Here is a 16597-nt window from a genome sequence, read left to right as displayed (position 1 = left end):
CAAGGCCATTTGATATCTTTATCGTGGCAATGGTTAAAACAAAGAGTCAATTTACTTTCCAAAACAACATCAGTGCCACAACTTTTCTGCATTCTAATATTATATTTAAAATCAAATAGAAGGAAAACACAGAATAAAAAAACTCTCACAAAATATGACGTTTTTTTGTAATGGTTAAAAAAAAGCAACATTAAAACTTCATATTAGTTCTCATAAATGTTCTAAGCTGCCCTATTGCATGCAACATATACCAATTATCATTGATGCACTGTTGTGTTCGCAAGCTAACCCGTCATATCAAGCCATTGTTATCCGAAATAACCCTATGTTTCTTATCTATAAATATTTTATATACACCGAATAGGAAAGTCAGAATTGAGCTAGCTGTAATATGGCTCGGATCGATAGTTGGTATTACGAAGAAGGTCCCAAATGTATAATCTTCTCGCATTTGCTATGAAGCAGCGTTCCCGTGACGACGTTATGGGCATCTATGGAAGTAATTCACTCCGACATTTAAGTTATATTCCCTGTTTACAGGGCGTCTTATACATAAATATATGTGGTAAAAGGCAGGATCGGCCTCGACTTTAAGTCTATGCTGAGTTATTCGTTGCACAATGTCTAACACTAGCCTATTTACGATCAGATAGGGGGGAGCCTATTGATTAGTTTATATTTTGCTGGAGAATATAATTGTCTGAAACTCTTGGCCGCCGCAATTCATTCATAAGTAATTCTGAATTCCGGTCTTTTGGAGGTGAGACCCCGTTCGTCAAGAGATAAGTACTTTCATATACTCGTTTAAGAATGATACATTAAGATATAATCAATAAACACTGACAATATAGCAAAATAATAGGAGAAAACCGAACATTATATACATAAAAAGAAATTGTCTGCAAATAACGAGACGATTGTTTAAGATGACAGAAATACATAATGGGAGTTTTATATTAGTTTTAGCCACTGTAAAAAAAATAATTAGGTTTTTTTTTCAGCGAAAAGCCAATCTGACTTTTGCTCTGAATAATTTGCCAATACGTGTTGAAGTAGAGTTATGTCTAAAAAAGGGTTCTACATCTGTTTAAAGAGACGATACCCGGAAACAGTGCCGTAGAGCCTTTGCGCATGCGTAGAAGAAGTTCGACATTACCGACAGTCATTTCCCAAGTTCATGCCATTCGCCACTGATTAACATGCATAAGATGCTATACTTTGTCTTTTAGGTACATGGTTCATTTCAAAAGACATCGTATAAGTCAATATACATATAATCAGATGTCAGTATTTATACTTCAGACAAACTGTTAATAGTAAATTGCAGGAGAATTAATTCAGTAATTATGGTAAAAAAATCAACAAAACACACGTGAATATAATTTGTATATTACCTATTGAGTTTTCGAGTTACGCTTTCATAATATTCGTATATCAATTCAGATAGGAATTTGAATTTATAACAAAGCATTTAAACTTTTCCCAAGCACAAAAAAATGAAGTTTTCCATTGGTGAATTAAATTTTCTTTTGTGTACACAGAAACAAGTTTGATACGTATAGAATTTGTTTTCAGGTAAATATCGATTCGCTACTTAGCAAGTATATAAATCAAACATACCTTTCACAAGTTGATATTTCCAATTAAACCCATCACTAATCGATACATGGCTTAATTAAATTAGCTTCTATTGCAAAATATCATTTTTAGACAACAAAAAACTAATGATATTAAAGGTATTTGAACATTTATATTATACTATTGATAATTCTACGTATTAATATTTCATATTTATTCTCCACAAAATCAGCCGCTCCGGTGACTTGTTAAGTAGAGCTTAGTTTATCTCATGCATAACTTTTGCTTTTTCATGCATGGTGCATGATTAATAATTAAATAAAAAGATACAAAGATATAAAATATATAGGTCAGGAATCCAAAGAAACATCTAATTTATTGTGGTTATTTTGCACTTTCCGAAAGATGTCGTTAGCAGACGACTCATTAGCAGACGACAATTCTGCTCAGGTTCTCAGACAAAACCGAAAGAAACTGTTCGTCGATTGAAAATGTACAATTACATTTGTATCAAAAACAAACTGAGTTTTTTACATATATGTGCGTAAATAACACAAAAACGCATTTTTGTTAGGTTCTGAAAACATTTACATAAAGTTTTTCGTTCAACGCAAATAACAAATATACATTATAAGTGTATTATCTTACATGAATGTTTGATAAATAAATTGCAACACATCCTTTTTTATAGTTTTGTAAGAGAAATGTATTTTGACCTTAAACTGTTTTTAACCGAAACCAAATTTAAGTGTTTTGGGGGAAATTTGAATTCCTGCGTAAAAATATGTCAAGAAATCGACATAATTATACTGCACTTGCATATTACACATGTATTTATACAAATTACAAATATGAGGTCAAAGTTGCTAATATTTGTTTTGTCCCGTAATAAAAATGGAATAAAAACCGTCCCATATCATCGTCTCCAAAATGGTGCTCAATGACAAAAAGTTTTGCATAATGACCAATAATGTCGTCTGCATCAGCTATTGAAACCAAAATCGATACAGTGTGTGTTTTGTATCATTCCAAATATAACATTCAATGCTTCCTGTTATTTCTTATTAGCAAAAATTAATAATTAACAAGTTTCGGTCATTTTTCAATTTCGGCAGACGATCATTCTATTAGTCCACGCGGGAAACAAAAACAGTCGTTTGGAACCAGTCCAAAATACATATTGTTTTCATACTAGTGCATTTAGAAACAGTTGTTTTTATTTTTTGTAGCCACGCCTTATGCTATAAGGCAGAAATGGACACAGCGATAAATACAATAAAACAAAACAAACTTCTTATGCCTCAGAAACAAAATTTGACTTTTTTAGAAATGGCAAACTTGAATTTAGTAACTTGTTTTACAGCATGTAAGATGCTTGTTGTCTGAAGAAAGTAGCGTTAAATGTGAAATAATATGTCATAAAAGTAGCAAAATGGAAACAAAGAAGTATTTTGACTTCAATACAAAATACTATACCATTATAACTGTACTAATTACCAAATAACAACAGAAGAAAAAGATGGTTAAGGTAATTAGCCAATGAGTAACCTTTAAGAAACAAAACTTTTGAGAAATAAAAATAAGTGCATTACTGAAACATAACGTGAAGCGTTTAATGTAAAGGTACATTTTTTTGGACCGGACACTTTTCCTTCCGCTCCAACTTTAAATAGAGAGAAAAAAAGAGTAATTATGACAGGCTTTGTGAAAAATACGATACAATTATAAAAATGAATTTGAATTTAAAAGCTCAGTCAAAATGCAAGTACTAATTACGACACATACGATTTAATACGTATAATTTTGTTTTTGCCATTCGTTGAACATAATGTTGGTGCGTTTTTCAGCTACTCCGGCTTAGTTATAAAAAAGAACAACATACACACTGTTACGTTATTACTTTAAGAGGTCCAAGGTTGGTAACTCGCAAAATATGAAACCTTAATTAACATTTATGTAGTGACCCTGTCATATTAAAGCAATTAACACTGTAACATATTAAAACCGTGAAATTTGAAAATGGAGACATGGCAAAAAGATAGAAAGGCGATATTGTACATTATCCTCCATTTAGGTAATGAGGCGCATACTAGTTTCAACAATAAAATCGTGTTACAATTATACAAATTTATTCTAGTTCGATTGTGTAGGAAGCTTTAAACTTATTGAAACACTCTCTAATCCGTTCTCGGAACCAACCGGTACTAAGCAATCAGTGTAAAGTTTCTTGCTCATGGAAACAACTATTTACCCCAGACTGGGTTTGAAACCACGCAAGGAGCAATGCATAGATTACCATTCGGACATGTTAACCACACGGCTACGCCGTCACTTAATTATATAGTTACAATTATACCTTAATCTGCTGAACTTTTAAAGAACTGTCCATTATCAATTTTGGGGATATCAAGATGAAACTTAAAAGTCATTACAAACAGTACAGAGCCTAGTCCCGGAAAATCAGGCAGAGGCTTATCAGTTGTGGCAGGGTAATGATTAAGATGGAGAGAAAATAAAAGTATGTTGAAACTCAACATTAGGATATCACTATCTTCAAAATGAAAATATTTATCAAAATTTAATAACTGATTCACCAAATTTGATTTTTTTTCCAAATGGTACATCTTTGTGACATTTGCACATGTATATTGTCAAAATATCGTTTGGAATAGTGTGTATGGTCTAATAGAATCATTTATAACTGTACTTAAATCACAATACAAAATATATTCCTTATGCTTTCCTATCAGAGTACAGTCAAATTACCTTAGTTTAATTAAAGGGAAAAAAATTGTTATGTTTACAATTATCTGGAAGAACTTGAAGCTTTTACAACGGAATTTTAATTGGACTTTATTGCAGCTATTGTTTAAAGTTTGTATCATATTTTTCAATATTCCATTTCAATTTTTCCTGTTCTACTTTTTTTCTACAGCAAATATTAAATGTCACCATATTTCATGAAAACTAGAACAAGCAGTTTATGTTACAATACAGGAAAGAGTAGGAAAACACAATTTATAGTAAGGTTATGTAATATAAATGAAGGGGAGCGGTGGCCTTGTGATTCAGGTGTTTCCCTCTTAATCCAGTAATCATGGGTTCGAACCGTAATCGGGCCGCGACCATGTTTCTTCATATGACACAAGCACAGGTTGGTTCCAGGAAGCGGACTCGAAAGTGATTAATATAAGTTGCAATAACTTGTTTCGCAATCAAGTTTAAATAAATATGTTAAAACCAATATGAACGGTTTGTGTAAAGAATAAAAAAATCATAAGAATTCTAAATGCTTTTAAAGGATGATTTCGATTTGCTGGTTGTACTAACAGTATTCATAGTTGATTAGTGTTATAGCATTCTATATAGAACATGTTAGTGTTGGCTCTCGAAAGTAATATGCATATTTCTGACCACAACTGACAAAAATACCAAAATAACTGGCAGTAAAGTATATCAGCGTGGAATATATACACTAGATTGGCGGAGTAAATTGACACATGGAGGTCACATGGTACTAAAATATCCCAGTACACCGTCCAGGAAACTTAAGACCTATAGAGAAGGCACTAAACTCAGTAATGACGTTTTTGATGATTATAACATCCTTTCTTTTAGTTTAATAATATTTTATTGTATATTTTGTACATGATAAATTTACTACGGTGGTATAAAAGTGACATTTGCAAATTTACAAAATGGCGAAGTGTTTAAAAATGGCGTTTTACAAATGGCGTAACTATCCAAACCTCTACTTTGCAAATGGCGTCATGTTTACATTTTCGACTATGGGCTGTTATGAGATGTAACGGCTGTTTTGATTGGCTAAAAAATCCGTAAACATTTGATTGTAGAATCGGTATTACACTTCAGTTACATTACTAACTTTTGTGATTATTAATGTAATTTTCTAAGAGTTGACTGAACAGCAAAACAGCAAGATTGTTAAAATGGCAAAAAGAAAAGAAAATATTTATAAGGTGGCGATCTTATACACATGTTAGAGTGTATGTCCATCCAAGCCTTGCTTGGCCGTAAGGTTATACAAGAGAATCTCACAACGTTTATTTATATGTAACCTTAAAAAGAAGAAATTGCTTATTAAGTTATAAGAATGTTTCTTATTTTGCAATAAAGTATTTTATATCTCCATATGTTAAATCAAATTATAATGCACCTTTTACTCTCTTTTAATACCGAGTTACAAAAGAAAAAAAGGGGAAAAAGCAGCACCCACCTTCTTCCCCCCTAAAAATATATATGAATACCCCCCCCCCCCCAAAAAAAAAAAAAAAAAAAAAAAAAAAAAAAAACAACTAAAAAAACTAAAAATGAAAGAAACAGAAAAAAAAACCCCGAAGAACACAACGGACTACAAATGTATATGCCAACAATATACATGTATATTCAAGTTCAAGGTCAGAAAGCATACATATAAGAATAATCTGACTAGTTTCTTTACTTCTTACTTCTACCTGATAAACATCCTTAAAGTAATATTAGAAAGTTCTAAAATCAATGCCGGATTATTTCTATGTATGAATTCAGAAAAGAAACGATTTGGATACATCACCATTCATTAACAACTCTCGGGTATTGATCAACATTTACTGAAAAATCAATTGTTATCTTGATAGATCAGGCTGAAAACTTTTCAACGGCATATTTACATATTTAATACGTTTGTTTACTTTGACAAGAACATTCTATTATTATAGCAAAATCATGACATTAAATACAATATATTGAGGGCGCTTGTTCTACTTCAGAATACAGCAATTTGTAGCTCTTTTTTGAGTTTTAAATGATGACACGTATTCTGGTTCTAAATGGAAGAGAAATTCAATACAAAAAAAATGTTTTAATAAAATGTGAGAATATTGCAAAATAGTGGCAGAAACCGCCAAGATGCGAACGAAATACGCATCGTTATGCGAAATTGCGTAAGCATGTGTTACGCGATACGTTAGTAAACTAAGTCAACGTATGCATATTTCTATATGAATGTATAAATATAGCAATTACATCTAAAATTGCATTTCAGACACGAGAACATACTTTGTTTGTTTGTTTTTACGGCGCACAAACACAGTATAGCTCATATAGCGCCAAAACAGTGAATATTATTTTGGCTTACCTGGGGTGGTACACACTTAAAGCAACACCAGGGATCCAAACTATCTCATTTGCTGGAGCTATAGATGCATATACTCCAGTTATTCGAATCCATTAAGCCGCCTCTTACGATCACGCAGAGTTAAACGGTGGCTGCGATTCTTATGCCTCAACCATTAAAGACAACCCCACAGCAACAAGTGGCCCGAGAACATACTATTTAAATATATCAATTTTAACGAGAACATACATTTTATATTAATATTTTTATATAGGTAATACGAAGGTCGCATCAAGCTTTATAGTCAATGTTATTTCTTCGTCTTGAATGTGTTTTTCTCTACCATAATATAACAAAATGTTATATGTTTGCATTGCGAAACACACACTATAATCGTGCTAGACTTTTTATAAAACGAGATTGCCGGATTTTTCTCTCTGGTATGACATATATATTATACAGCTAGGTCTTTGGCCGATTAGTGACATATATAACAACATCAATATAGTATATATCAAACATTAGTTACATTATCATATGTTTTAGATAATAACTTATGTAACCGTAACCATATGACTCGCACCTTATCCAAAGCCTATAAATGTGTGAATGAATTGCTACACTCATTCTCGACACAATTTCTTTTTGTCTTTTCTTTTCAGTTGAAGAATGAAATATAAAAGTGATATGAATATACGGGTAATACATACGTTCAAGTAATTATATCACATTCATAAATCCAGCTCCAGCGTTTGACAATAAAACCCTAGCTGCAACAAGGCCTTAACTTTGATCAATGCAAAGAAAAAGTAGTCCAATTTTTCTGAATCATTAATCCATTTCCAACAAAAATTCAAGACACAGTTTCGCCCCTAAAAGTTTAAAAGAACTAAATTCCAACAAAATCCATCCATTTAACATAAGCGTGTTAAAACTAAATCCAGTTTTTTTTATATCTTTGACATAAAAAATCATATAAATAAATGCCAGGTCTAAATGCCGATACTCACAAAGAATGGGATAGAATCAAAACATATAGAAAAAATCAACACTCCAGGGCACCATGTCAAACGATTAATAAACACTAGTAGACCTGTTACATAAAAACACTAACGTCCGAGCTTTAGTCGCATTAGCCAATTATCTAGAAATCTTCAGAATTCTCTGAGATAATAAACCCTCAAGTTTCCCGTGCAATATCATCTGATGATCACATCGAAAGCATCAACATAGGTCCGGTATTTCTTACGTCATAATCGCAACGCCTTGGCTTTTTTGATGTACACTTAGATACCATCTGCCGACCATACGTTCATACTTGTTCTTACAATGGAATCATCGATTGATAATATTTATTGATATTTTCATCATGCTAGACACTTCTTTGACCTTATATTCAATTTGTGCTCCAATTAATTTTTCATCAATATATCTACAAAATGTATTCTTATTATTGATATATTTTCTCGTCAAAGGTCACATGTTAAATTCATAATTTACACCCTTTAGTCTTTCTTTCATCTAATATATTATACATAACGTTAAAGCCCAGAAATACATTTTATAAGAAATGTCATACTAATATTTTAATAATTGATCTAGAGCATATTGTTGTTTAACAACTGAAGAAAGTAGTACTGAATGTGCAGTAATGTGTCATAAGGTAGCAAAATGTAAACAAAATAGTAATGATCTGCCATACAAAATACTAATTCACTAAAATTAAACCAATTGTCAACATAGCAAAAGGAGCAAAGATAGTTAGTTCATTTACATGGTAAATGAGTATTTTTGTTATTTTTTTTTTAAACTGTAACAAGATACCAAAAATATGATAAAGTTTTTGAGAAATAAAATTGATAGCATGCCTGTGGCATACATAATATACCTTAATGATAATAATTATTATCGTTATTCCAAAATCCAAGTAACCTGTCCCAAACAATATTCTTCCATTTTGCGGTTTGGTGAACTCCCGGAAAATTACATTAAGAATTGAATTGTAGACTTAAAATAGCAAATATCACAAGTGTTAATAACATTAATAAAGCGCAAGACGGATTTTACAATCAACTGTTTATGATTAGATCAAACTGAACAATTTCACAGAAGTTGTAAGCAAATGATTTTTATATAGCAATATGCATTTTTATCGGAATTATTTACTTTTGAAATAAAAAAAAAAACGTTTTTATAGTGACATATATATACACCTACAGAGGCCTATAAAAGACATTATCCCACTTTTGAAATCATGCAGTTTTCCCAAAACTTTTAACGAACACCAGCTCTTTAATTTCCCAAACTTGCAATTTTAGCTATAATTTTCCCCGAAATCAAGAGGCAAAGGCCTCTTCCAAAATCGATGTTATTTAATTTGATATGATGTTATTTATTACACGATATACATGTATTTAATATTTTATTCTCATTATGTTATATTTTATTTTTATTATTGCTTTTTTTTCTATTGACCTCAATTTTGTTCCATATATCACATTTTTTGCGAATACAATCATGTAATTTGATATATTATTTTTTGTTTAAAGACATAATAAAATCAACGTTTTAACCGGTAGCAAAAAGTATGACAGATAATCAATATAAAGTGCATATCAATTATTTGAATACGAATATATTCCATTCTGTGTAGTGACAATAAAAATATGCATTTATTTTACTTACTCCCATTTAATCAATCAATGAGATTCTATAATCACTGTACATTTATATATAGATATTATATCAAAGTACATTTGTAACATACTTGTTACTTAATTAACTTGATTGAAGATGCTATAAATACCCATATTACATGCTACATGTATGACATAATTTTGTTAATGAATGAATGGATCGTTTTTATCATTTCTTTTTTTATATATTTACATAGACGAATACATATAATATATAAATACATGTATGTACGCTTATTCCTTACATCATATGCTATCACTATCGTGTATTATTACGCACACATGCACAATATAATGATTCATTTATATAACTATTTAAGAATCATTTTATTTCGTAGATTATAATAAACTTACTTATATCATAGATAAGTACATAGTGAGACACTGCATGACACGCAAAATATAATACTGACTTATTACCCATTTATCATTATATTTTACCATGATTTTATAATAATCCACCGACTATATATAACTAATACCCATAATTCCATCGCACAGAATTAGACATTATTAGATATTGACGGAAAACATCACCGTTAATTGCTTATTTATATTCTTCGTTATTATTTCACTAATTAGCAGAGGATGCTATAAAGTGTGTCATTATCTGGAAAAAATCATTTCATTTCTATTATGTACATATTTAATCATACGCCATGACATTCCATTAGGTTATCGGATAATCGATTTATAATCATTTTAAAAGCAAAGTTCCAATTTATTTTCACTGAAACAGCGTTGATAATCTAATGCTCCAGCGTTTTGTTGTTGTTGTTGTTGTTTTTAATGACATTGGGTTCCGTTTTTAAAATTGACGTAAGGGCACTCAAATGAAATTGACCAGATATAATGCCGTTATGTGAAATAATATCCGATTATATGGTCAATTTCCTATCTCGTATATAAGCAACAGGTCAGAACATTCTCGAAATCATCTCATTCACGCTGTATTTAACCATAAAACAACACCTTAAGTAGTACCTTAACAAAAACTCCAAAAACTGAATTATATAATATCCACCATGTCAAGTAGAAATTAGAAACATTTTTCTAATTCTTAGAAATAAAATTAAAAAAGAAAAAAAGTTCCGTTAAGAATAGATATATGTAGAAAGCTTTCTTCTAAATTTCATTTTAAGCATCCTACCTTTTAATGTCCACATCGCATGGCTGATTATATTTTCTTTTTTAAATTCCAAAACTAACCAATTGAAAGTTGTAATTAATTATCCGGAAATGAATTCCTCACGACGTGCACTTATCACAACTCACCGCTACATGTTCCTCCCACAGAATGGCAGAAAATGGGTAAATGCTCCGCAACATATCGATTGCAATGCCATGCGCTATGGCGAGCTGATAGATTATCGTCAATATTACTCCATCATGTGGAAGCCGTTTTTATACAGGAAAAGTTACAAGCATATTGTGGCTATGGGTTTGGCTTTTCGGATGCTTATTAATTAGTCATATTTCTGTATCACTATTTACGCAAATCGGAATAACTGTTGTTTTTTAGTTATTATTGATGCTTCAACATAAAATTCTGTAATGTAAAAAAGTGCAATCTCGCGTATTCTCATGTATAACGAGATATCGATTTGTGATCACGTTCGTCGCGTGATTTGGACGATACAAGCTGTAGAAAACATGTTGATTACAAATTGATTCAGCTATATTGACATTTAATTAACGTGCATGCCGTCGATTGATCTAATGATTTTACTCGCGAGTTCACTCTAGAATCACTGTACCAAGGTTCCAGTGCATACTGACTCATAAAACCTTTAACAGATGCAATGTATACTTTCAAAAACAGTGGCAAAAGTTCGAATCCCAGTCGGACACATGACCTTGATATAACTATTTAAGCATAAAGTAAATTGTTCGTATCCGTTTAAAACAAATGTGCACATGATTTCTTTAACTATATCATTTTCGCCGATAAAAGTCTGTCCGTCTGTCAGTCCAGTTTTTTATTTGTAAGCAAGTACACCACATTTTCGTAGAATACATGTACACATGAATATAAACAACTAATTTTAATTGAGACTGTTGAAAGAAGTAAAAGTATTCCTAAAGAAGATCATTTTAGTGTATCAACAAATATACACTAAATATAACATTGTTTTAACATTGAAAACATTGGACACTGAGTAAATGTTGTTTTTTTTTAATTTAGATGCTAACCACTAGCTTCATCAATATAAATCAACAAATGACACATCTTTGAAATTAACGAAATAGACACCACTCTTTTACAATTCCTGTCGTTCTATGTATTATCTACGTTGAGAATAACAAAGCTTTTTATTACAACCGAAAATATATAATGTATTGTATTATAATATTTTGTTAAGTATGCCTGGTGAATCAATAATGGTCAAAAGTTAATTATCATATGTACTGTACCGCCTGACAAATAAACTTTGTAACCCTTTGCCGAGGATAGTGAACTTGTAAAAGTAACACTTATTTTACCACCCTTTTTAGGTAACAATGATTTGTGTCAAATTTCCAGATGAAAATAGTTCAGTCAAAAGAACTTGCTTGAAAACTGATCTTGTATAAAATAAGAATGCTAAAATATTTGATGTCTAAGGTAAACGTTATGATTACGTCACACTATTGATTTCATCGCTAAAATGCCCCACCGTCGATTTTTTCGCTAAGATCACGTCACGTTATTGACTTCATCGCTAAGATTCGGTCCATCTACGTCACGTTATTGACTTCATCGCTAAGATTGCGACATACTGCTAAGATTCGGTCACGCGCTATTGACTTCATCGCTAAGATTCGGCCACGCTGTTTACTTCATCGCTAAGATTGTGTCATAAAAAACATTTACTTATTCTGGATACCTTATTTTTTCAGTTTCTCTTTTTAGGACTACAAAAAAATATTGTCGCGACAAAATAAGGCAAGTAAATACATAGAATAACAATTATATCAATCAGCCAATGTTGTTCATTTCTTTACCTTTCAACACTTTTTACACAAACATTTTTAAGTACTTACTATATGGTCAACCTGAAATGAACTGTTCCTGGAATTGGAAATTGCTCGGACAATATCACAAACATTCGAAACTTTAACTTTAAAAGAACATACAGACTTATTAATCATCTAGAAAGTGTTCTTTACAATATGAATCTCTTCCACATGGGTAATGTAATTTCGTTGTAAAGAAAACAACAATAGGAGACGCCTACATTGAAAAGCTTCAGTCAATAAAGCCAAACAAATGTTCAATATATTTTACACCAAATTCAGACAAAACACTGGATAAGGGTGAGACATAAGTGAAGATATAGCATTATTGAGGCGTAATCTTCTACGCTCGATCAAAATGTTTCCAAAATAGCACGAGTTTTCCTTGTTTTTACTTGAAGTAAAGGGAGTTTAAACGCGGACAAATAGATATAACAAGTGCAAGATAATTAATATGTGCACAAGTTTAAAAGATTTGTTGATTTTTAAAGAAAGTTTCTTTCTCTTTTTTTTACTAATTTGAGATGTCTGAAAATGTTTGAAAACAGGCACTTTTATGGACTGTGCGCTTAACAGAAAAAAATCCATGTCTGATTGTATTTAATTTGAAATACCCAGATATTCACAATGACTTTTTAATAAAGATATAGATATGGGTTTGGCTTTTTGGGTCACTGGAAGCCTAACAAATGCTTAATTTGACGGAACCTGATTAAAAGATATAACATTCTTGTATAGCTTTATCTGCCATTATCATTTTATGTACATGTATATCAATACGCTAGAAATGATCAAATTACATTGAAAAAATAGTTATAAACCATTAAGGTAAAATCATTGTAGCAAAGTTTCTTCCAACACTTAAGAAACGCAACTAGACTTTGTTTATTTTATACTTAAGTTACATGACTTATACCTTTTAGACTAATACACTTAGGATACACAACTATACTATGTGTGCTACACGACTTATCCTTTTAAGACTGATATACTTAAGATACGCAACTAGACTTTGTTTTATACTTAAGTTACTCGACTTATCCCTTTAAGACTAATACACCTAAGAAAACAACTAGATTTTATACATAAGTTTCACGACTTATAACTTTAAGACTTATACACTTAAGATACACAACTAGACTATGTTTTATACTTAAGTTACACGACTTAAACCTTTAAGTCTAATACACTTCAGAAAACAACTAGACTTTGTTAATACTTAAGTTATATGACTTATACCTTCAAGACTGATACACTCAAGATACACAACTAGACTATATTTTATACCTAAGTTACACGACTTATACCTTTAAGACTCATACACTTAAGAAAAACAACTAGACTATATTTTATACTTAAGTTACACGACTTATACCTTTAAGACTCATACACTTAAGAAAAACAACTAGACTGTGTTTCATACTTAAGTTACACGACTAATACCTCTAAACCTTACAATCCAAACATTCTTTTTGACGTTTTTTATTTTTAATAATTGACATTATTGACTTTAAATGTAACTAATTGTAGAAAGCGACATTGCTTTAGCAAACAAATGCATATCAAAATCAATTGGAAAAACACACGTCAATATGTTTCATAAGAGACATTCTATTACCGTGTAATAACCCTGTCATAATGCTTCGACATTTTATGCAACTGCATTATTCAAGCAGACGAATTTCCTCGCTGTAAAAAAAGAGAGGGATAAAAAACAAACGTCAATAAATATCCATTCTCAGCAATGAAAGTTCCTCCATTGATCAGATACCCTCACTTCTTAAGTGAAAACACAGGACAACTCTGCCGACCCGATCAATTGAAATAACAAGAGCTTAGAGAATTTAGTGAATATTGTTTACATAGGCCTTTTACAAATCCGCAAGATATTCATTTGTGATTCATCCCAATTGTCTAAACGTTCAGGAGGACTGAAAAGTAAATTAATCAAGCCCAATAATGTATAAGGATGGTAAAGAAATATTATATGTTTATCAGGCGTTTCCGTTACAATGTTATCAAATGATTTATATACTTTTTTCCCTGTATAATATTCTTGTTTAACGAAGATTTCTCATTGACTATAGATGTCATTCATCCTGAAAGCGCTTGAAGACACAGATGAATGTTCGTATCACGTGACCCAATTTCATGAACGGAATGTCAGGCGATCTTAATCAAATATGGAGAGTATACCTAATGTTATCAAATTATCCGTTTGAGAAGCTATGAGAAATTTGACAGTCGTAAGTAAGACATAAAAGCAGTAAGATCTTTGCAGTTTCTTATATTTACATGTACATGTATATGAAAAATGAAAATCACCGACAAGACCTAAGCTTCTAACCAAACCTTTTGCTGATACTTATGTTATGTGTAAAAAGATATATTAACGTAAAACAAATAGGAAGCAGTATTGAAAATTGGCCTTGAGATTGTTCCTATCGGAACTGAATATTTGGATTGTTATAAAACATGCTGGGTGTATATTCGAAACCGAGACTTACACTCATGGTAGAGTATAGCAAAAATGACGAAAATAAACATTATTGTTAATTGCAATGATATATGTCTAACAGTAGATGATAATATCAAATATTGTATCAGACTTTATAAAACAACATTTGAGCCGTGTCATGACAAAACCAACATAATGGGTTTGCGACCAGCATGGATTCAGACCAGCCTGCGCATCCGCGCAGTCTGATCAGGATCCATGCTGTTCGCTATCAGTTTCTCTACTTGTAATAGAGTTGGTAAGCGAACAGCATGGATCCTGATCAGACTGCGCGGATGCGCAGGCTGGTCTGGATCCATGCTGGTCGCAAACCCATTATGTTGGTTTTGTCGTGACGCGGCTCATTTTTTTGTGATCTTCATTGAACAAAGAAAGAAGGTTACATATTACAATCCACGTAAATTACAAAAAAAGACATTACAAAATGCAAAAATTGAAAAAAGCCTAACTGCGAAAGTCACGTAGTTGAAATATGGTGATGAATACTGCAAAATCATTTATTAATCGCACATCATATGTAAATTATTTCTTGAATCTAAAATCTTTTTTACTTATTTTTAAATCTTATATAGGACATTTTTCTCTAGTTTTACTTTATTGAAATATTTTGGCTCATCTGGAGGCATGCATCTTTAAGTTCAGGTTCACATTGAATAGAACATTGAATATTTAAATATAACAGTACCTGCTCAATTATGAGGACATGTACATTAAATATTCAGTAACAACATACTGAAAACGTTTATTGTTTTTATACAAGTTAATCTAAACCTGTCTATCTTTTGAAAATCATATTTGCAAGCATTTTAAGTTTGTTTTCGTTTCAGAGAATTTTAGCACTGTTTGCGTGAAATTTAATTTCATCTACGTCTGGAACTCCATTTAAAAAGTGTATAGGGACTTTCACTTACACACCATAGCTTTATTACTTATTCCAGCGAATAAATTGTGAATATACGGACGCGCGTGTTGCGTTAACAAAATAACGCTGTTGTAATATTTAAACCAAGAATATATATGACACTGATGATTCATTTTTACAGTTTGACCTGACAATTCAAAAAAATAGAAAGTGATTTGTAGTAAAATAGAATAGGATTTTAAACTTTTAAACTTGAGTTTTTATCATTTATCTTCTTCCTCATTTAAAACAAGGCAGGAAAGCTGACCTCGCAAAAAAAAGTTTTATGAAATCTTCCCGCCCCTAAAATTTCATAGAGAGAGCATTGGATATGTAATATAAATGGCGTTGGTTCGATCCTCAAGTGAGGCAAACTTTCTTCATGACAACTGATCTCAGGGATAGAGTATAATGGTCATTTCGTCTCTCAATGATGATCCAGGAATTATGTGAGAAGCTAAAACTAGATTTATGATATTAGATAGTTGCTACTAATTGTCATAATTAACAACATAATTATGAGCTATTAAAATAATGTTGTTTTTTTCCAGAGCTGACGTTCACATATTATTTCTACATTTAAATCTCAAGTTATAAAGTAAAAATTGCTTGGATTCGCTGATTATTTGGTTACGATCTACAATTATATGTGACGTATATTCGTCAATTTAAATTCAACATGACGTCATCTTTAGTCTGTATGACGTATTTCAAAATCTAACCCACATTGTTTTTTTCGTGAACAAAATACATGAACCCAACAGTTACAAACAGCATTATAAGATTATTTT

At 31.3% G+C, this 16597-nt stretch overlaps 1 protein-coding gene across 18 annotated transcripts in view; it reads right to left on the bottom strand.

The window, feature by feature from the left end:
- The window catches only part of LOC132731243 (sodium channel protein para-like), a 125214-nt gene that overhangs the window by 84600 nt on the left and 24017 nt on the right, over positions 1-16597 (bottom strand). For 6 of the 18 annotated variants that reach the window (XM_060717399.1, XM_060717392.1, XM_060717391.1 and 3 more), the window contains exon 1: positions 10541-10824. The exons of 1 other annotated variant lie outside the window; for it this stretch is intronic. The gene's annotated coding sequence lies outside the window, so the exon portion shown is untranslated. Of the gene's footprint in view, positions 1-10540; positions 10827-16597 lie in introns of those variants that run through there. 11 more of the 18 variants (XM_060717389.1, XM_060717394.1, XM_060717390.1 and 8 more) reach the window with 4 other exon arrangements.

The sequence above is a fragment of the Ruditapes philippinarum genome, unplaced genomic scaffold (genome assembly GCF_026571515.1).
Source record: "Ruditapes philippinarum isolate M1 unplaced genomic scaffold, ASM2657151v2 ctg124_1_1_1_1, whole genome shotgun sequence".
NCBI classification, from domain to species: Eukaryota; Metazoa; Mollusca; class Bivalvia; order Venerida; family Veneridae; genus Ruditapes; species Ruditapes philippinarum.
Note: the sequence above shows the minus strand (reverse complement) of the source record. Positions and strands in the feature narration are given on the sequence as shown.